The 21,194-nt window shown below is 48.8% G+C and overlaps 1 non-coding gene across 1 annotated transcript; it reads right to left on the bottom strand.

Annotated features, from left to right (window-relative positions):
* Positions 1–2,716: 2,716 nt before the first annotated feature.
* TRNAP-UGG (transfer RNA proline (anticodon UGG)) lies at positions 2,717–2,788 on the bottom strand. Its single transcript has one exon. It is a non-coding gene; the product is annotated as a tRNA-Pro (tRNA).
* Positions 2,789–21,194: the final 18,406 nt, after the last annotated feature.

Here is a 21,194-nt window from a genome sequence, read left to right as displayed (position 1 = left end):
TCACTAAAAGTGATGCTCCGTTGGCGATTGGGCCTTGTAAGTCTGGCACCTTATTTGCTCAAGGTGTGTGTTCTTGGTGAGGGCAGGAAAGCTATTTTCGCTCTCATACCTTCCTTCCTTGGCTGGCTTGAATGCGGTAGGCTCAGGCTTCAATGCAAAGGTCAAACAGTGAGCAACTGACTGACGCAACTCCTCTTGGTGAGCTGTGACAGATGCCCCAGGAGCGTAGTACCTCACGATGGTGAGGGATAGATACAGTCTCTTTTATCTCAGCTTGCCTGTCAGCTGAGTCAGGAAATGCAAATACTGGGAAAAAGCCCAGCGACTTGCTGTATTTGCTTGGCTTCGAACCAGGGACCTTTTGCATGTGAGGTGCGCATGATAACCACTACACTACACAAACAGACACACTTGCTGGCTTGCTTCATGTGGCTATGCATTGTACTGGAACCACCACACTATGGAAACAGACACACCTGCTTGCTTTATGTGGCTCTGCATTGGACTGGGATGCAAGGACTGAGGGCCAATGTTCATGACGCTCAAAGCTGAGCCTTCCGGAACACGATCTCTTGCCTTGGAAGAAAGGAACTGGCATCACTTTCATTCCAAGAGGTGATTTCAGAACTGGACCCGAAATTACCATGGAGAAGCACTGTGCATTTAATGTTCCTATGAGCACTGCTGCTCCAGCACAGAAAAGCAGTTGCAAAGAAATCTCGCATACCTTCATGATGCTGAACCGTCTCACCGCAGGTATAAAGCATGTATTGCATTGCAACTTGACATCTTCCAAGAGTGAAAAGCAGAAATACTCCTGTTTAAAACACAGACTGAACCTATAAAGGTAAGGGTTTGTCTGGGATTTGAACCAAGGTCCTCTCACACCCGAAGCGAGAATCATACCCCTATACCAACTAGACTGCTGCTGCAGAGGCATTTGAAACATCTTCTGAAGCGTCTTTCAGAAAAGCAGGGCCATTTGGAGGCTCTCTCTCTAAGCGTGCCATAGCAATTGATGTTTTCTGTCAAGGATTTTTTGTTTGTCTCTAGCAAGGAAAGAGGTAGTCAAGATTCCGTGTGTCAGTGAGCTGAACTAGGGCACTGATGGGAAAAACAGACCCTTTCTGGTAGTTGTAACCCTCTGCAAGTCCTGGACCCTTGAACCTTAGACTTCCAGAACAGAAGCACTGAAGGGCCTGCTAGCTCTTGAGCCAGAGAAGCATGCCTCTTGGATTCAAGCACACTTGCTCGCTCAGCGCTCGATCAGGCTCGATCAGGCGAGATTTATAGTAGTGGCTCATAGGCCTGAAACACTCACCTGGGAGACGCGGGTGGCTGATTTCCCGGAATGGCCCTTGATGGGGAAATCACCTCCTTTCCCCCGCCTCATTTCAGAATTGTGTGCAAGTCGCAAGACAGTGTTCAGGGGTTCATGGGTACTGCCTAATCCCAGCTGCCTCTCTGTCTTCTTCATGTAAATTGCAAGTCACGAGGAGGCACCATTGCCAATATGCTCCGCCCACCTAACCAAGAAACCCAGTTTGAGCTTGTCTGCCTGTGTTGTTGCAGGGGCAGTGTCTTCTTTGCCCAAAAGGTGGCAGGAGAGACTCACTTCAAATGATAGAATCAACTGCTTAAGTAGAAACCAGCATGGTAGTTACTGTCATAAAGTGCAGCTCTAACAGAAGGTGTGCCTGAGATGCCCCTTCCAGTAATACACAGAATTTTGATTGAGGGCCCAGCCGATGGGTTGGTGGATTTCTCCTCACATGCCACAGCAGCTTCCAAAGATAGTGGTGTGAGGAGCTGGCTGTGCAAGCAGAGCAAGATTTAAGGGAAGAAAACACACCTGTTAGGAGTGGGATTTGAACCCACGCCTCCATGAAGAGACCAGAAGGCTCAGCTTCACTGAAGATCAAGCTCTCTTGAGTCTGGCACCTTCGACCACTCGGCCATCCTGACAGCCAAAACATTATGAAGGTCTGACTCTTCAGTCTGCACTTGTTGATGCTGCCGCTTGCAATGTTCCTATCAAAGTCACAGCTTTAAAGGCCCCACAATATAACATGGCCAAGAAAAAAAAAAAAACAGAACAAGAAACAAGGCACATGCACGACCACCGAGGGATGCAGATAACTTTTTATCGTCCTGCAATAGTAAAGCACATTTTACACAGGTCACAAGTTTTTAAAGGTCATTTCTGTCTAAGTGTGCATTGAGAGAGACTGAGGTTTTAGTGAGCAAACACAAAAGCTACTGCTGCCCAGTGTCAAACCAGGGACCTTTTGCGTGTGAGGCAAATGTGATAACCACTACACTACAGAAACAAGCTTGCTGGCTTGACTGAAGGAGCACAGTTCCCCTCATATGTTTGCCTGATTTCCTCTATACTTGATCAGCAGTTGCTCAGAATGCGAGGGGTAAGTGTGAAAATTGCAGCGGTGTCAGCCAGCATGCATACACTCAGACGTCCTGAAAAGTCACAGCTGCGGGCAGAGACAGACAAATATCTGATGCCTAAATGCCAGGAACGCAAGCCTGTGAAATCATCACACAGGGCGCACTGAGAGCAAGCAGGAAGGAAGCCAAGGCATTGTAATCCATTTTTCGCCTGAGACAAAAAATATGTTTTGCGCAACAATGCTTCGAGTGGAATGAGAAATGTTGAGGGGTTGTGTATTTTGAGCAGGATTTGATTGTTTTCCACTAAAATGGGCTCGTCCGGGATTTGAACCCGGGACCTCTCGCACCCAAAGCGAGAATCATACCCCAAGACCAACGAGCCTGGGCACAGAAGCGCTACGGCTCCCACCCTGCTCCGAGGGTTGGTGGCAGAGAGTGGGAGACTACATCCCAAAGCAAGAAACGCCACATGGTGCTCTCTTCTGCAGTATGACTAGAGTCATTTGCATGGTCGTCATCGAACATGACATAAAAAGCCTCTATCCTTTAGACATTTTGTCCCAGATTTACAAGAAAATGACTGAGCGCGACGCTGTGCCAAATTTGCAAGCCCCACGCTCCGTCATTTTCAAAATGCAGGGAAGCGCAGTATTTAGTAGAATACAGTGCACCCCTGTGCTTCCCCCTGCGCCAGCTCTAAATTAGCTGCTGAGCGCCAACGCAGCCGTTCTTGCACCATGGTACAAGGATGACTGCGTTGAGGGGGAAATTGTTTTTGTGCAGGAAGGGACACCCTCCTGCCCAAAAAAAAATCTTCAATGGTGATTTGTTCTTACTTCTATGTGTGCTGCAGAATGCATCACACATAGAAAGAGCAAAAACAAGGAGAAATGAAGACATTTCTCCTCAGTGCGCCACTCTAACGACACCCCTGGGATGGCGTTGGATTTTGGCGCTGACGCAGATTTACGCCAACTCCTAAATCTGGAGCAGCATCAAAATGCTATGGTGTTGCTGTGGCACACTCCCAACAACACCCATTGCACGCCCCTTCCAGGGAAAGCGCTGAATGCTAAGGTGCCGTATTTACAAGGTGGTGTTAAGCCACAAAAAGTGGCTGAACGCCATCTTGTAAATACCGCGCAGTGCATAGTGCCACCGGGGCGTCACTAAAAGTGATGCTCCGTTGGCGATTGGGTCTTGTAAGTCTGGCACCTTTTTTGCTCAAGGTGTGTGTTCTTGGTGAGGGCAGGAAAGCTATTTTCGCTCTCATACCTTCCTTCCTTGGCTGGCTTGAATGCGGTAGGCTCAGGCTTCAATGCAAAGGTCAAACAGTGAGCAACTGACTGACGTAAGCGGGCGCAACCCCTCTTGGTGAGCTGTGACAGATGCCCCAGGAGCGTAGTACCTCACGATGGTGAGGGATAGACACAGTCTCTTTTATCTCAGCTTGCCTGTCAGCTGAGTCAGGAAATGCAAATACTGGGAAAAAGCCCAGCGACTTGCTGTATTTGCTTGGCTTCGAACCAGGGACCTTTTGCATGTGAGGTGCGCATGATAGCCACTACAATACACAAACAGACACACTTGCCGGCTTGCTTCATGTGGCTATGCATTGTACTGGAACCACCACACTATGGAAACAGACACACCTGCTTGCTTTATGTGGCTCTGCATTGGACTGGGATGCAAGGACTGAGGGCCAATGTTCATGACGCTCAAAGCTGAGCCTTCCGGAACACGATCTCTTGCCTTGGAAGAAAGGAACTGGCATCACTTTCATTCCAAGAGGTGATTTCAGAACTGGACCCGAAATTACCATGGAGAAGCACTGTGCATTTAATGTTCCTATGAGCACTGCTGCTCCAGCACAGAAAAGCAGTTGCAAAGAAATCTCGCATACCTTCATGATGCTGAACCGTCTCAACGCAGGTATAAAGCATGTATTGCATTGCAACATGACATCTTACAAGAGTGAAAAGCAGAAATACTCCTGTTTAAAACACAGACTGAACCTATAAAGGTAAGGGTTTGTCTGGGATTTGAACCAAGGTCCTCTCACACCCGAAGCGAGAATCATACCCCTATACCAACTAGACTGCTGCTGCAGAGGCATTTGAAACATCTTCTGAAGCGTCTTTCAGAAAAGCAGGGCCATTTGGAGGCTCTCTCTCTAAGCGTGCCATAGCAATTGATGTTTTCTGTCAAGGATTTTTTGTTTGTATCTAGCAAGGAAAGAGGTAGTCAAGATTCCGTGTGCCAGTGAGCTGAACTAGGGCACTGATGTGAAAAGCAGACCCTTTCTGGTAGTTGTGACCCTCTGCAAGTCCTGGACCCTTACACCTTAGACTTCCAGACCAGAAGCACTGAAGGGCCTGCTAGCTCTTGAGCCAGAGAAGCATGCCTCTTGGATTCAAGCACACTTGCTCGCTCAGCGCTCGATCAGGCTTGATCAGGCAAGATTTATAGTAGTGGCTCATAGGCCTGAAACACTCACCTGGGAGACGCGGGGTGGCTGATTTCCCGGAATGGCCCTTGATGGGGAAATCACCTCCTTTCCCCCGCCTCATTTCAGAATTGTGTGCAAGTCGCAAGACAGTGTTCAGGGGTTCATGGGTACTGCCTAATCCCAGCTGCCTCTCTGTCTTCTTCATGTAAATTGCAAGTCACGAGGAGGCACCATTGCCAATATGCTCCGCCCACCTAACCAAGAAACCCAGTTTGAGCTTGTCTGCCTGTGTTGTTGCAGGGGCAGTGTCTTCTTTGCCCAAAAGGTGGCAGGAGAGACTCACTTCAAACGATAGAATCAACTGCTTAAGTAGAAACCAGCATGGTAGTTACTGTCATAAAGTGCAGCTCTAACAGAAGGTGTGCCTGAGATGCCCCTTCCAGTAATACACAGAATTTTGATTGAGGGCCCAGCCGATGGGTTGGTGGATTTCTCCTCACATGCCACAGCAGCTTCCAAAGATAGTGTTGTGAGGAGCTGGCTCTGCAGCAGAGCAAGATTTAAGGGAAGAAAACACACCTGTTAGGAGTGGGATTTGAACCCACGCCTCCATGAAGAGACCAGAAGGCTCAGCTTCCCTGAAGATCAAGCTCTCTTGAGTCTGGCACCTTAGACCACTCGGCCATCCTGACAGCCAAAACATTATGCAGGTCTGACCTCTTCAGTCTGCACTTGATTGCTGCCGCTTGCAATGTTCCTATCAAAGTCACAGCTTTAAAGGCCCCACAATATAACATGGCCAAGAAAAAAAAAAAAACAGAACAAGAAACAAGGCACATGCACAACCACCGAGGGATGCAGATAACTTTTTAATCGCCTGCAATAGTAAAGCACATTTTACACAGGTAACAAGTTTTTAAAGGTCATTTCTGTCTAAGTGTGCATTGAGAGAGACTGAGGTTTTAGTGAGCAAACACAAAAGCTACTGCTGCCCAGTGTCGAACCGGGGACCTTTTGCGTGTGAGGCAAATGTGATAACCACTACACTACAGAAACAAGCTTGCTGGCTTGACTGAAGGAGCACAGTCCCCCCTCATATGTTTGCCCGATTTCCTCTATACTTGATCAGCAGTTGCTCAGAATGCGAGGGGTAAGTGTGAAAATTGCAGCGGTGTCAGCCAGCATGCATACACTCAGACGTCCTGAAAAGTCACAGCTGCGGGCAGAGACAGACAAATATCTGATGCCTAAATGTCAGGAACGCAAGCCTGTGAAATCATCACACAAGGCGCACTGAGAGCAAGCAGGAAGGAAGCCAAGGCATTGTAATCCATTTTTCGCCTGAGGCAAAAAATATGTTTTTGCGCAACAATGCTTCGAGTGGAATTAGAAATGTTGAGGGGTTGTGTATTTTGAGCAGGATTTGATTGTTTTCCGCTAAAATGGGCTCGTCCGGGATTTGAACCCGGGACCTCTCGCCCCGAGCGAGAATCATACCCTAGACCAAGCGCCTGGGAACAGAAGTGCTACGGCTCCCACCCTGCTCCGAGGGTTGGTGGCAGAGAGTGGGAGACTACATCCCAAAGCAAGAAACGCCACACGGTGCTCTCCTCTGCAGTATGACTAGAGTCATTTGCATGGTCGTCATCGAACATGACATAAAAAGCCTCTATCCTTTAGACATTTTGTCCCAGATTTACAAGAAAATGACTGAGCGCGACGCTGTGCCAATTTGCAAGCCACACGCTCCGTCATTTTCAAAATGCAGGGAAGCGCCGTATTTAGTAGAATACAGCGCACCCCTGTGCTTCCCCCTGCGCCAGCTCTAAATTAGCTACTGAGTGCCAACGCAGCCGTTCTTGCACCATGGTACAAGGATGACTGCGTTGAGGGGGAAATTGTTTTTGTGCAGGAAGGGACACCTTCCTGGCCAAAAGAAAAATCTTCAATGGTGATTTGCTCTTACTTCTATGTGTGCTGCAGAATGCAGCACACATAGAAAGAGAAAAAACGAGGAGAAATGAAAACATTTCTCCTCAGTGCGCCACTCTAACGATACCCCTGGGATGGCGTTGGATTTTGGTGCTGACGCAGATTTACGACAACTCCTAAATCTGGAGCAGCATCAAAATGCTATGGTGTTGCTGTGGCACACTCACAGCAACACCCATTGCACGCCCTTCCAGGGGAAAGCGCTGAATGCTAAGGTGCCGTATTTACAAGGTGGTGTTAAGCCACAAAAAGTGGCTGAACGCCATCTTGTAAATACCGCGCAGTGCATAGTGCCACCGGGGCGTCACTAAAAGTGATGCTCCGTTGGCGATTGGGCCTTGTAAGTCTGGCACCTTATTTGCTCAAGGTGTGTGTTCTTGGTGAGGGCAGGAAAGCTATTTCGCTCTCATACCTTCCTTCCTTGGCTGGCTTGAATGCGGTAGGCTCAGGCTTCAATGCAAAGGTCAAACAGTGAGCAACTGACCGACGTAAGCTGGCGCAACTCTTCTTGGTGAGCTGTGACAGATGCCCCAGGAGCGTAGTACCTCACGATGGTGAGGGATAGACACAGTCTCTTTTATTTCAGCTTGCCTGTCAGCTGAGTCAGGAAATGCAAATACTGGGAAAAAGCCCAGCGGCTTGCTGTTTTTGCTTGGCTTCGAACCAGGGACCTTTTGCATGTGAGGTGCGCATGATAACCACTACACTACACAAACAGACACACTTGCCGGTTTGCTTCATGTGGCTATGCATTGTACTGGAACCACCACACTATGGAAACAGACACACCTGCTTGCTTTATGTGGCTCTGCATTGGACTGGGATGCAAGGACTGAGGGCCAATGTTCATGACGCTCAAAGCTGAGCCTTCCGGAACACGATCTCTTGCCTTGGAAGAAAGGAACTGGCATCACTTTCATTCCAAGAGGTGATTTCAGAACTGGACCCGAAATTACCATGGAGAAGCACTGTGCATTTAATGTTCCTATGAGCACTGCTGCTCCAGCACAGAAAAGCAGTTGCAAAGAAATCTCGCATACCTTCATGATGCTGAACCGTCTCAACGCAGGTATAAAGCATGTATTGCATTGCAACATGACATCTTACAAGAGTGAAAAGCAGAAAAACTCCTGTTTAATACACAGACTGAACCTATAAAGGTAAGGGTTTGTCTGGGATTTTAACCAAGGTCCTCTCACACCCGAAGCGAGAATCATACCCCTATACCAACTAGACTGCTGCTGCAGAGGCATTTGAAACATCTTCTGAAGCGTCTTTCAGAAAAGCAGGGCCATTTGGAGGCTCTCTCTCTAAGCGTGCCATAGCAATTGATGTTTTCTGTCAAGGATTTTTTGTTTGTCTCTAGCAAGGAAAGAGGTAGTCAAGATTATGTGTGCCAGTGAGCTGAACTAGGGCACTGATGTGAAAAGCAGACCCTTTCTGGTAGTTGTAACCCTCTGCAAGTCCTGGACCCTTGCACCTTAGACTTCCAGACCAGAAGCACTGAAGGGCCTGCTAGCTCTTGAGCCAAAGAAGCATGCCTATTGGATTCAAGCACACTTGCTCACTCAGCACTCGATCAGGCGAGATTTATAGTAGTGGCTCATAGGCCTGAAACACTCACCTGGGAGACGCGGGGTGGCTGATTTCCCGGAATGGCCCTTGATGGGGAAATCACCTCCTTTCCCCCGCCTCATTTCAGAATTGTGTGCAAGTCGCAAGACAGTGTTCAGGGGTTCATGGGTACTGCCTACTCCCAGCTGCCTCTCTGTCTTCTTCATGTAAATTGCAAGTCACGAGGAGGCACCATTGCCAATATGCTGCGCCCACCTAACCAAGAAACCCAGTTTGAGCTTGTCTGCCTGTGTTGTTGCAGGGGCAGTGTCTTCTTTGCCCAAAAGGTGGCAGGAGAGACTCACTTCAAACGATAGAATCAACTGCTTAAGTAGAAACCAGCATGGTAGTTACTGTCATAAAGTGCAGCTCTAACAGAAGGTGTGCCTGAGATGCCCCTTCCAGTAATACACAGAATTTTGATTGAGGGCCCAGCCGATGGGTTGGTGGATTTCTCCTCACATGCCACAGCAGCTTCCAAAGATAGTGGTGTGAGGAGCTGGCTGTGCAAGCAGAGCAAGATTTAAGGTAATAAAACACACCTGTTAGGAGTGGGATTTGAACCCACGCCTCCATGAAGAGACCAGAAGGCTCAGCTTCACTGAAGATCAAGCTCTCTTGAGTCTGGCACCTTAGACCACTCGGCCATCCTGACAGCCAAAACATTGTGCAGGTCTGACTCTTCAGTCTGCACTTGTTGATGCTGCCGCTTGCAATGTTCCTATCAAAGTCACAGCTTTAAAGGCCCCACAATATAACATGGCCAAGAAAAGAAAAAAAAAACAGAACAAGAAACAAGGCACATGCACGACCACCGAGGGATGCAGATAACTTTTTATCGTCCTGCAATAGTAAAGCACATTTTACACAGGTCACAAGTTTTTAAAGGTCATTTCTGTCTAAGTGTGCATTGAGAGAGACTGAGGTTTTAGTGAGCAAACACGAAAGCTACTGCTGCCCAGTGTCGAACCGGGGACCTTTTGCGCGTGAGGCAGTGTGATTACCACTACACTACAGAAACAAGCTTGCTGGCTTGACTGAAGGAGCACAGTTCCCCTCATATGTTTGCCCGATTTCCTCTATACTTGATCAGCAGTTGCTCAGAATGCGAGGGGTAAGTGTGAAAATTGCAGCGGAGTCAGCCAGCATGCATACACTCAGACGTCTTGAAAAGTCACAGCTGCGGGCAGAGACAGACAAATATCTGATGCCTAAATGCCAGGAACGCAAGCCTGTGAAATCATCACACAGGGCGCACTGAGAGCAAGCAGGAAGGAAGCCAAGGCATTGTAATCCATTTTTCGCCTGAGGCAAAAAATATGTTTTGCGCAACAATGCTTCGAGTGGAATGAGAAATGTTGAGGGGTTGTGTATTTTGAGCAGGATTTGATTGTTTTCCGCTAAAATGGGCTCGTCTGGGATTTGAACCCGGGACCTCTCGCACCCGAAGCGAGAATCACACCCCTAGACCAACGAGCCTGGGCACAGAAGCGCTACGGCTCCCACCCTGCTCCGAGGGTTGGTGGCAGAGAGTGGGAGACTACATCCCAAAGCAAGAAACGCCACATGGTGCTCTCTTCTGCAGTATGACTAGAGTCATTTGCATGGTCGTCATCGAACATGACATAAAAAGCCTCTATCCTTTAGACATTTTGTCCCAGATTTACAAGAAAATGACTGAGCGCGACGCTGTGCCAAATTTGCAAGCCCCACGCTCCGTCATTTTCAAAATGCAGGGAAGCGCCGTATTTAGTAGAATACAGCGCACCCCTGTGCTTCCCCCTGCGCCAGCTCTAAATTAGCTGCTGAGCGCCAACGCAGCCGTTCTTGCACCATGGTACAAGGATGACTGCGTTGAGGGGGAAATTGTTTTTGTGCAGGAAGGGATACCTTCCTGGCCCAAAGAAAAATCTTCAATGGTGATTTGCTCTTACTTCTATGTGTGCTGCAGAATGCAGCACACATAGAAAGAGAAAAAACGAGGAGAAATGAAAACATTTCTCCTCAGTGCGCCACTCTAACGATACCCCTGGGATGGCGTTGGATTTTGGCGCTGACGCAGATTTACGACAACTCCTAAATCTGGAGCAGCATCAAAATGCTATGGTGTTGCTGTGGCACACTCACAGCAACACCCATTGCACGCCCCTTCCAGGGAAAGTGCTGAATGCTAAGGTGCCGTATTTACAAGGTGGTGTTAAGCCACAAAAAGTGGCTGAACGCCATCTTGTAAATACCGCGCAGTGCATAGTGCCACCGGGGCGTCACTAAAAGTGATGCTCCGTTGGCGATTGGGCCTTGTAAGTCTGGCACCTTATTTGCTCAAGGTGTGTGTTCTTGGTGAGGGCAGGAAAGCTATTTTCGCTCTCATACCTTCCTTCCTTGGCTGGCTTGAATGCGGTAGGCTCAAGCTTCAATGCAAAGGTCAAACAGTGAGCAACTGACTGACGTAAGCTGGGGCAACTCCTCTTGGTGAGCTGTAACAGATGCCCCAGGAGCGTAGTACCTCACGATGGTGAGGGATAGACACAGTCTCTTTTATCTCAGCTTGCCTGTCAGCTGAGTCAGGAAATGCAAATACTGGGAAAAAGCCCAGCGACTTGCTGTATTTGCTTGCCTTCAAACCAGGGACCTTTTGCATGTGAGGTGCGCATGATAACCACTACACTACACAAACAGACACACTTACCGGCATGCTTCATGTGGCTATGCATTGTACTGGAACCACCACACTATGGAAACAGACACACCTGCTTGCTTTACGTGGCTCTGCATTGGACTGGGATGCAAGGACTGAGGGCCAATGTTCATGACGCTCAAAGCTGAGCCTTCCGGAACACGATCTCTTGCCTTGGAAGAAAGGAACTGGCATCACTTTCATTCCAAGAGGTGATTTCAGAGCTGGACCCGAAATTACCATGGAGAAGCACTGTGCATTTAATGTTCCTATGAGCACTGCTGCTCCAGCACAGAAAAGCAGTTGCAAAGAAATCTTGCATACCTTCATGATGCTGAACCGTCTCAACGCAGGTATAAAGCATGTATTGCATTGCAACATGACATCTTACAAGAGTGAAAAGCAGAAATACTCCTGTTTAAAACACAGACTGAACCTATAAAGGTAAGGGTTTGTCTGGGATTTGAACCAAGGTCCTCTCACACCCGAAGCGAGAATCATACCCCTATACCAACTAGACTGCTGCTGCAGAGGCATTTGAAACATCTTCTGAAGCGTCTTTCAGAAAAGCAGGGCCATTTGGAGGCTCTCTCTCTAAGCGTGCCATAGCAATTGATGTTTTCTGTCAAGGATTTTTTGTTTGTCTCTAGCAAGGAAAGAGGTAGTCAAGATTATGTGTGCCAGTGAGCTGAACTAGGGCACTGATGTGAAAAGCAGACCCTTTCTGGTAGTTGTAACCCTCTGCAAGTCCTGGACCCTTGCACCTTAGACTTCCAGACCAGAAGCACTGAAGGGCCTGCTAGCTCTTGAGCCAGAGAAGCATGCCTATTGGATTCAAGCACACTTGCTCACTCAGCGCTCGATCAGGCGAGATTTATAGTAGTGGCTCATAGGCCTGAAACACTCACCTGGGAGACGCGGGGTGGCTGATTTCCCGGAATGGCCCTTGATGGGGAAATCACCTCCTTTCCCCCGCCTCATTTCAGAATTGTGTGCAAGTCGCAAGACAGTGTTCAGGGGTTCATGGGTACTGCCTACTCCCAGCTGCCTCTCTGTCTTCTTCATGTAAATTGCAAGTCACGAGGAGGCACCATTGCCAATATGCTCCGCACACCTGACCAAGAAACCCAGTTTGAGCTTGTCTGCCTGTGTTGTTGCAGGGGCAGTGTCTTCTTTGCCCAAAAGGTGGCAAGAGAGACTCACTTCAAACGATAGAATCAACTGCTTAAGTAGAAACCAGCATGGTAGTTACTGTCATAAAGTGCAGCTCTAACAGAAGGTGTGCCTGAGATGCCCCTTCCAGTAATACACAGAATTTTGATTGAGGGCCCAGCCGATGGGTTGGTGGATTTCTCCTCACATGCCACAGCAGCTTCCAAAGATAGTGGTGTGAGGAGCTGGCTGTGCAAGCAGAGCAAGATTTAAGGTAAGAAAACACACCTGTTAGGAGTGGGATTTGAACCCACGCCTCCATGAAGAGACCAGAAGGCTCAGCTTCACTGAAGATCAAGCTCTCTTGAGTCTGGCACCTTAGACCACTCGGCCATCCTGACAGCCAAAACATTGTGCAGGTCTGACTTTTCAGTCTGCAATTGTTGATGCTGCCGCTTGCAATGTTCCTATCAAAGTCACAGCTTTAAAGGCCCCACAATATAACATGGCCAAGAAAAAAAAAAAAAACAGAACAAGAAACAAGGCACATGCACGACCACCGAGGGATGCAGTTAACTTTTTATCGTCCTGCAATAGTAAAGCACATTTTACACAGGTCACAAGTTTTTAAAGGTCATTTCTGTCTAAGTGTGCATTGAGAGAGACTGAGGTTTTAGTGAGCAAACACAAAAGCTACTGCTGCCCAATGTCGAACCGGGGACCTTTTGCGTGTGAGGCAAATGTGATAACCACCACACTACAGAAACAAGCTTGCTGGCTTGACTGAAGGAGCACAGTTCCCCTCATATGTTTGCCCGATTTCCTCTATACTTGATCAGCAGTTGCTCAGAATGCGAGGGGTAAGTGTGAAAATTGCAGCGGTGTCAGCCAGCATGCATACACTCAGACGTCCTGAAAAGTCACAGCTGCGGGCAGAGAAAGACAAATATCTGATGCCTAAATGCCAGGAACGCAAGCCTGTGAAATCATCACACAGGGCGCACTGAGAGCAAGCAGTGTGATCTCTGGAGGCGGGGCAGGAGCCCTTTAAAACTTGTTCGAGCTCCCGCCGTCGCGGGAAGCGCTGTGTGATCTCTGGAGGCGGGGCAGGAGCCCTTTAAAACTTGTTCGCGCTCCCGCCGTCGCAGGAAGCGCTGTGTGATCTCTGGAGGCGGGGCAGGAGCCCTTTAAAACTTGTTCGCGCTCCCGCCGCGCGGGACGCGCGCGGGCGAAGCCCGGGCCAAGGGTGGGCCCGTCCTGCGCCCGTCAGCGGCTGACAGAGGCTGGGCTGGGCCACCCCCCTAACATCTATCTCCCAAGAAGGCCATATTGTACTCAGTCCCTTTTGCTAGTTCCTACTCTGTCTCCCCAGTCAGCTGCTCCATTTAATCTGACACCTTATCATTTAACCCTGCACCTACACTAACACCAGATGGGCAAAAGGAAAGCAATAGAGGCAGGGGCCGGGGCAGTACTAAAAGCCAAGCGAAAAAGGCATAAGCATGCTGCTAGCAATTGCGTTATGGATAGAATCGACTCTCTCCTGGGCGAATGCAACGGAATACTAACTAGCCCCCAGGGAAACATTTCTATTGCAACTGGGGAGGGGCCCACTTCAACTAGCAGGAAGGAAGGTTCCATGAAAATCGCTGAGATTTTCATGAAACGTGGGCAACAAGTTACTGACACTACAGGGGCGGGTGAAAGTAGGAACGTTATCACCCATGCGGCCCCCTCCCTAGCAGAAGACCTACCACTTGCCATCAACGATTCCATCCAGCTCAGTAACCGCTTCAATCCCCTAACCAACCTCCCTGAATCACGCGACGACATCAACCCAGACACCCTGGCAGATGGGCCAGCAGCAACCAACACGCACTCTCCTCATGTAACCCCACAGCATATCGAATACATACAAGCTCTAAGGAAGGAAGTCACAGAACTCAAGCATATGGTTAACTCATTACTTGCAATAGTAAAACAGCTAACCCACGCAAATAACACGACCACCAGTAACCTTGCCCTAAATCCAATCCTATCAGGCATCACAACAAACTCGCCCAACTCCTCTGCTTCTAGCCACGCTGGCCCTCACCCTACCAAAGAAAAGACCATGAACTCCCACCAGTCTCCCCTCTTCCACAATTTAGGCATAGGAAATTCACTAGACATCTATCATAATACCCTCAAACCCATGAGCAACACCGCCTCAAAATACTCTACGCAACCTGCCACTGACCAGTCCCATTTAGGTAATATAGTTCTAATGGTTAACGTTCCCAAGTTAACCACATTGGCGCGCAAGGAAGGGGTAGACTCTATCAAAAACAAGGCAATCCACTGGATTCGCCATGTTAGAGGCTGCCGATCCATAATACGTGAGGACCTAATTACCGTAGTACGACGGCCAGACCCGGGAACTCACTTTGATATCCTAAAACTGACACTCAAGAACAGGACCATGGCGAACAATCTGGTGGCCCTAGACGCAAGAACAAGCCCACCTGCACACTCACGCATCCAGTTTAAACAGCCCAGGTCACCCACGCTCCACGAGGAACGCCCGAGTTACCACCCGGCAGAAAACCTATCCCCTCTTGGTAAACATGATTGACTCACAGCCCCACCTAAAATCTATGCAGGCAAACCTTGCAACCTTCCAACATCCATCACCCCCAGATCCTCCTTTTACCCCACCACTGTCTGTCCATGTATTCACCCCCCTACCCATGATACCGCGACCATTTCCGGCTCACCGAGCAATCATGACAACGATGCTCCACCCATCTTGCAGGCACATTGCCCACCAAACCTAGAGCTGCTGTCTAGGCCCGCAAGCATCTCCTTGATCAGGACCAGGCCTGTTCCAACAGAGGAACATCACCAACCACCACAAACCTCACGGGCAAACATTGGCATCAACCCATCCCTGCTCCCCCAGCCACATCTGCCAAACCAACCCCTGACAGCCAACCTCAAAAACCCCGGGCATTTAGGTAGGACAACTCAGTCACAATCTGGGGTACGACTTGTCTCATGGAACGTGGCAGGTCTGAAATCTATTCTTCCCCTTCCATCCTTCTCCTCATTTATTGACGAACATGACATATGTCTCCTACAGGAAACATGGTCACTCGACCCACTCTTCCGAACAGGCTACTCAAATTTCCACATCCCCGCTGTGGCCAGCACGAGAGGCAGGCCCTCAGGGGGTCTGACCATCTGGATCAAAACATCACTTAGCTGCCATATATCACAGCTACCTACCGCCTCTCCCGACCTGTTAGGCCTTCGTCTATCCTTTGGGCCTGACTCTGTGGTGAACATCTTTAATATCTACGCTCGAGGGGTCAGGGGGGGTCAAGTCTCCAAAACCCTCTGTGCCCTCGTAGCCCTCTTACAAAATTATCCCCGCCATCATAAAACCATTGTGGCTGGGGACTTCAACGTCACATTCGAACCCCTTGACTGGGACGATCTCAGGTCCACCCGCGAGGAAGATCAAGTCTGGTCTATCCCCGCCCTGTCCATTGCACCCATCAAAAGGTGGACGTCGGTTGCGATTCAGGTAAAATCATTGACCATGGAGTTTGGACTCAGGGCGCTAAATGGCAGAACTAATTCAGACACCAACGGTAGTCACACATACAACAAAACGAACCACACCAGCAGAATCGATTATTGCCTATTCGATATAAGATTATGGCCTCTAGTCATCGATATGACAATCATCGAAAGGACCGAAAGTGATCACAACCCTCTTTCTGTCCAAACATTAGCCCTAGGTAACCTCCCAGCCACGTCTAACCCCGCCACAGTAGCACCCGAGGGTATTAACCTGGCCAACAACAAAAGACACCTAAAATGGGTCAATATTGTGGCCCGGCCCGCACTCATCAATGCTGCCAACAACACCCTAAAATCCACACTAAGGGACCTAGAGGCAGGTTCTGCAACACCCCACCAGGAAATTAGCTCAATCCACACCTCCTGCTTTAGGGATATCGCAACCCACTTCTCAGCACCCCCAGCCCACGACGACAAACGACCCAAAGCCAGGCACCGCTGGTTCAACAAAACGTGCCGGTCCCTAAACAAGCGCCTAGTTCAAGCCATTAAATCCAAGGACCCCGTCGCCATCCGCGTAGCTAGGAAGTCCTATAAATCTGCAATATGCATAGCCAAGCGTGATCAAGATAGCAAATGGTGGACATCACTCAGCGACGCTGTGCGCGAGAGAAATTATAGTCTGTTCTGGTCCCTGGCAGCGCGAGGCCCAGAAACCAGTGGTTTGGACATCACAACCAATATTGCCCCAAGAGACTGGATAGCCCACTTTAGTAGTCTGTACTCCCCTGATCATGATAGCCCCACCTTTGTTTGTACGGGCCCCCTCCTATTTCACTCGTTAGCACCAACCACCGCAGCACCCCTGTTGTTCTACCAAAGTGATATAACTTACTCTCTAAGCACTCTAAAACGCGGCAGGGCCCCTGGTTCAGACTGCGTCCCAGCAGACCTATTCTCAACAGACCTAGCATCCTGGTCAAGATATCTCACCATTCTAGCTAACGCAATAGCATCTGGGGCGCCAATTCCCGACTCTTGGAAAGCGGTCATTGTTATTCCAATCTTTAAAAAGGGCGACAGATCTCTTCCCTGTAACTATAGACCCATTAGTCTAATTGACTGTGTCCAAAAAGTCTTCTGCCACTGCCTCCTAGGGAAGATAGAAGAATGGATAATTGACCACGATATCCTTAGCCCCCTCCAAGCCGGTTTCCGAAAGAAGATTTCCACCACTGATCAAGCCCTCAGATTCCTATTATTATATTGGAAAACAGTGTTCATCGGTAAAGGCAGCCTTTATGTAGCTTTCGTGGATCTCAAATCTGCTTTTGACCTAGTACCTCGCAACAAACTGTGGGTCACTCTCTCTCGGATGGGAATCCCGGAACACATCCTTGCCATTTTGATACGACTCCACGAGGACAACTACGCACAAGTCAGGTGGGGCAACAAGGGCCAACTTACCGATAGAATCCACGTCTCTAGGGGTGTGCGGCAAGGTTGCGTACTTGCCCCGACCCTCTTTTCCCTGTACATCAACGAAATTGTCCCCTCCCTCCTCAGACTGCAGGCTGACGCACCTTCACTTGGCACACAAAAAATCCCAGTCTTACTCTTTGCCGATGACACTCTCTTGATATCTAAGACCCCTAGTGGTCTAAGGAAACTCCTTGCGTGCTTCGAGCATTTCTGTTCATCCCAGGGACTCGAAATCAACGCAACGAAAACCAAACTAATGACCCTTAATCCCCACAGATCTTTCAAAGGGAAATTTACTCTAGAGGGCTCCTCACTCGAGAAGGTGGGCATTTTCAGCTACCTGGGCATAACACTCACTGACAACATGTCCTGGAAGCCACACATAGGAAAACAAGCCCTTAAATTAAGACAAACAACTGGGGCTCTACTAAAAAACTTCCACCTCTCACACACAAAACCAATTCGCCCAGCATTACAATTATACGAAGCCCAGGCAGTTTCCTCAGCGCTCTACGGGGCTGAACTTTGGGGTTATACCAAAACCCAAGACCTAACCACCGCTGAAAACAACTTCTTAAGAAACCTTGTGTCCCTTCCGCTAAGCACCCCACTGTTCCCTCTTTTCAAGGACCTCGGCATCAAACGCATTGGTCACAAAGCCCGCCTGCGACCTCTGCTGTACTGGCGGCGTCTCTGGACCACTCCGGAACTTGTCATCTTCACCGAAGCTCTACAGGTCATCCTAAAAGCCGACCACCTGCACAGAATCCCCTGGCTACGATCCATCAAGGATTTACTCCACTCTATCGGGCTCGATGATCTCTGGAACTCACCAGCCACGTCAGTCTTTCCCTCGAAAAGCGAACTAAAGAAACTTTACTGGCAAAGGGCCAACAACGAAGACACTCGGGCTGCACTCCACACTACATTATCTTGTGACTTTGCCAACCTAAAAGAGTCATGCAAGTACGAAACTTTTTGGGACCTAATCACGGCCCCAAGGGAAAGGAAACTGTACTTCCAGCTCCGCATTGGAACACTCCCATTAAGACTTTTCACCAGCAGCTGGTCACACAACGAATCCACCGCATGCCCTGCTTGCAAAGCCCCCGTGGAGAATCTCCCTCACCTCCTTTTTGCATGCCCCGCGTATACTGCCCCCCGTAGGAAATGGCTGGCCCCAGCATGCAGACTACTGGGAGCACGCTGCTCTGCGCTAGCTCTGCGAATCCTTAGATCAGACACCAGGCCAACGCTAGTGATCGCTATCGCCAAATTCCTCGGAGCTAGTTGGCTTATTAGAGGGAAAACTCTCCTGGACAAAGACTCCAAATAAGACTGTCCCAACATCCTGCAGAGTGCATTTCACTTCATTTCATTTTTTCTAATTTCATTCCATTTTATTCTATCTCATTTTTATTCCATTTTAATTTTTATTTATATTTCATTCCCTTTTATCACCATATTTACCTGCAAATTTATTTTATCATGTGCATTTATTTGTATTTATTACTGCTCGCGCTTTTTTGGCTCTTGTAGCCGCAATAAAGCTTCTTTGAATTGAATTGAATTGAGAGCAAGCAGGAAGGAAGCCAAGGCATTGTAATCCATTTTTCGCCTGAGGCAAAAAATATGTTTTGCGCAACAATGCTTCGAGTGGAATGAGAAATGTTGAGGATTTGATTGTTTTCCGCTAAAATGGGCTCGTCTGGGATTTGAACCCGGGACCTCTCGCACCCGAAGCGAGAATCATACCCCTAGACCAATGAGCCTGGGGACAGAAGCGCTACGGCTCCCACCCTGCTCCGAGGGTTGGTGGCAGAGAGTGGGAGACTACATCCCAAAGCAAGAAACGCCACATGGTGCTCTCTTCTGCAGTATGACTATAGTCATTTGCATGGTCGTCATCGAACATGACATAAAAAGCCTCTATCCTTTAGACATTTTGTCCCAGATTTACAAGAAAATGACTGAGCGCGACGCTGTGCCAAATTTGCAAGCCCCACGCTCCGTCATTTTCAAAATGCAGGGAAGCGCCGTATTTAGTAGAATACAGCGCACCCCTGTGCTTCCCCCTGCGCCAGATCTAAATTAGCTGCTGAGCGCCAACGCAGCCGTTCTTGCACCATGGTACAAGGATGACTGCGTTGAGGGGGAAATTGTTTTTGTGCAGGAAGGGACACCTTCCTGGCCAAAAGAAAAATCTTCAATGGTGATTTGCTCTTACTTCTATGTATGCTGCAGAATGCAGCACACATAGAAAGAGAAAAAACGAGGAGAAATGAAAACATTTCTCCTCAGTGCGCCACTCTAACGATACCCCTGGGATGGCGTTGGATTTTGGAGCTGACGCAGATTTACGACAACTCCTAATTCTGGAGCAGCATCAAAATGCTATGGTGTTGCTGTGGCACACTCACAGCAACACCCATTGCACGCCCCTTCCAGGGAAAGCGCTGAATGCTAAGGTGCCGTATTTACAAGGTGGTGTTAAGCCACAAAAAGTGGCTGAACGCCATCTTGTAAATACCGCGCAGTGCATAGTGCCACCGGGGCGTCACTAAAAGTGATGCTCCGTTGGCGATTGGGCCTTGTAAGTCTGGCACCTTATTTGCTCAAGGTGCGTGTTCTTGGTGAGGGCAGGAAAGCTATTTTCGCTCTCATACCTTCCTTCCTTGGCTGGCTTGAATGCAGTAGGCTCAGGCTTCAATGCAAAGGTCAAACAGTGAGCAACTGACTGACGTAAGCTGGCGCAACTCCTCTTGGTGAGCTGTGACAGATGCCCCAGGAGCGTAGTACCTCACGATGGTGAGGGATAGACACAGTCTCTTTTATCTCAGCTTGCCTGTCAGCTGAGTCAGGAAATGCAAATACTGGGAAAAAGCCCAGCGACTTGCTGTATTTGCTTGGCTTCGAACCAGGGACCTTTTGCATGTGAGGTGCGCATGATAACCACTACACTACACAAACAGACACACTTGCCGGTTTGCTTCATGTGGCTATGCATTGTACTGGAACCACCACACTATGGAAACAGAGACACCTGCTTGCTTTATGTGGCTCTGCATTGGACTGGGATGCAAGGACTGAGGGCCAATGTTCATGACGCTCAAAGCTGAGCCTTCCGGAACACGATCTCTTGCCTTGGAAGAAAGGAACTGGCATCACTTTCATTCCAAGAGGTGATTTCAGAACTGGACCCGAAATTACCATGGAGAAGCACTGTGCATTTAATGTTCCTATGAGCACTGCTGCTCCAGCACAGAAAAGCAGTTGCAAAGAAATCTCGCATACCTTCATGATGCTGAACCGTCTCAACGCAGGTATAAAGCATGTATTGCATTGCAACATGACATCTTACAAGAGTGAAAAGCACAAATACTCCTGTTTAAAACACAGACTGAACCTATAAAGGTAAGGGTTTGTCTGGGATTTGAACCAAGGTCCTCTCACACCCGAAGCGAGAATCATACCCCTATACCAACTAGACTGCTGCTGCAGAGGCATTTGAAACATCTTCTGAAGCGTCTTTCAGAAAAGCAGGGCCATTCGGAGGCTCTCTCTCTAAGCGTGCCATAGCAATTGATGTTTTCTGTCAAGGATTTTTTGTTTGTCTCTAGCAAGGAAAGAGGTAGTCAAGATGCCCTGTGCCAGTGAGCTGAACTAGGGCACTGATGTGAAAAGCAGACCCTTTCTGGTAGTTGTAACCCTCTGCAAGTCCTGGACGCTTGCACCTTAGACTTCCAGACCAGAAGCACTGAAGGGCCTGCTAGCTCTTGAGCCAGAGAAGCATGCCTCTTGGATTCAAGCACACTTACTCACTCAGCGCTCGATCAGGCTCGATTTATAGTAGTG

This window comes from Pleurodeles waltl, unplaced genomic scaffold (assembly GCF_031143425.1).
Source record: "Pleurodeles waltl isolate 20211129_DDA unplaced genomic scaffold, aPleWal1.hap1.20221129 scaffold_91, whole genome shotgun sequence".
Lineage (NCBI taxonomy): Eukaryota > Metazoa > Chordata > Amphibia > Caudata > Salamandridae > Pleurodeles > Pleurodeles waltl.
Note: the sequence above shows the minus strand (reverse complement) of the source record. Positions and strands in the feature narration are given on the sequence as shown.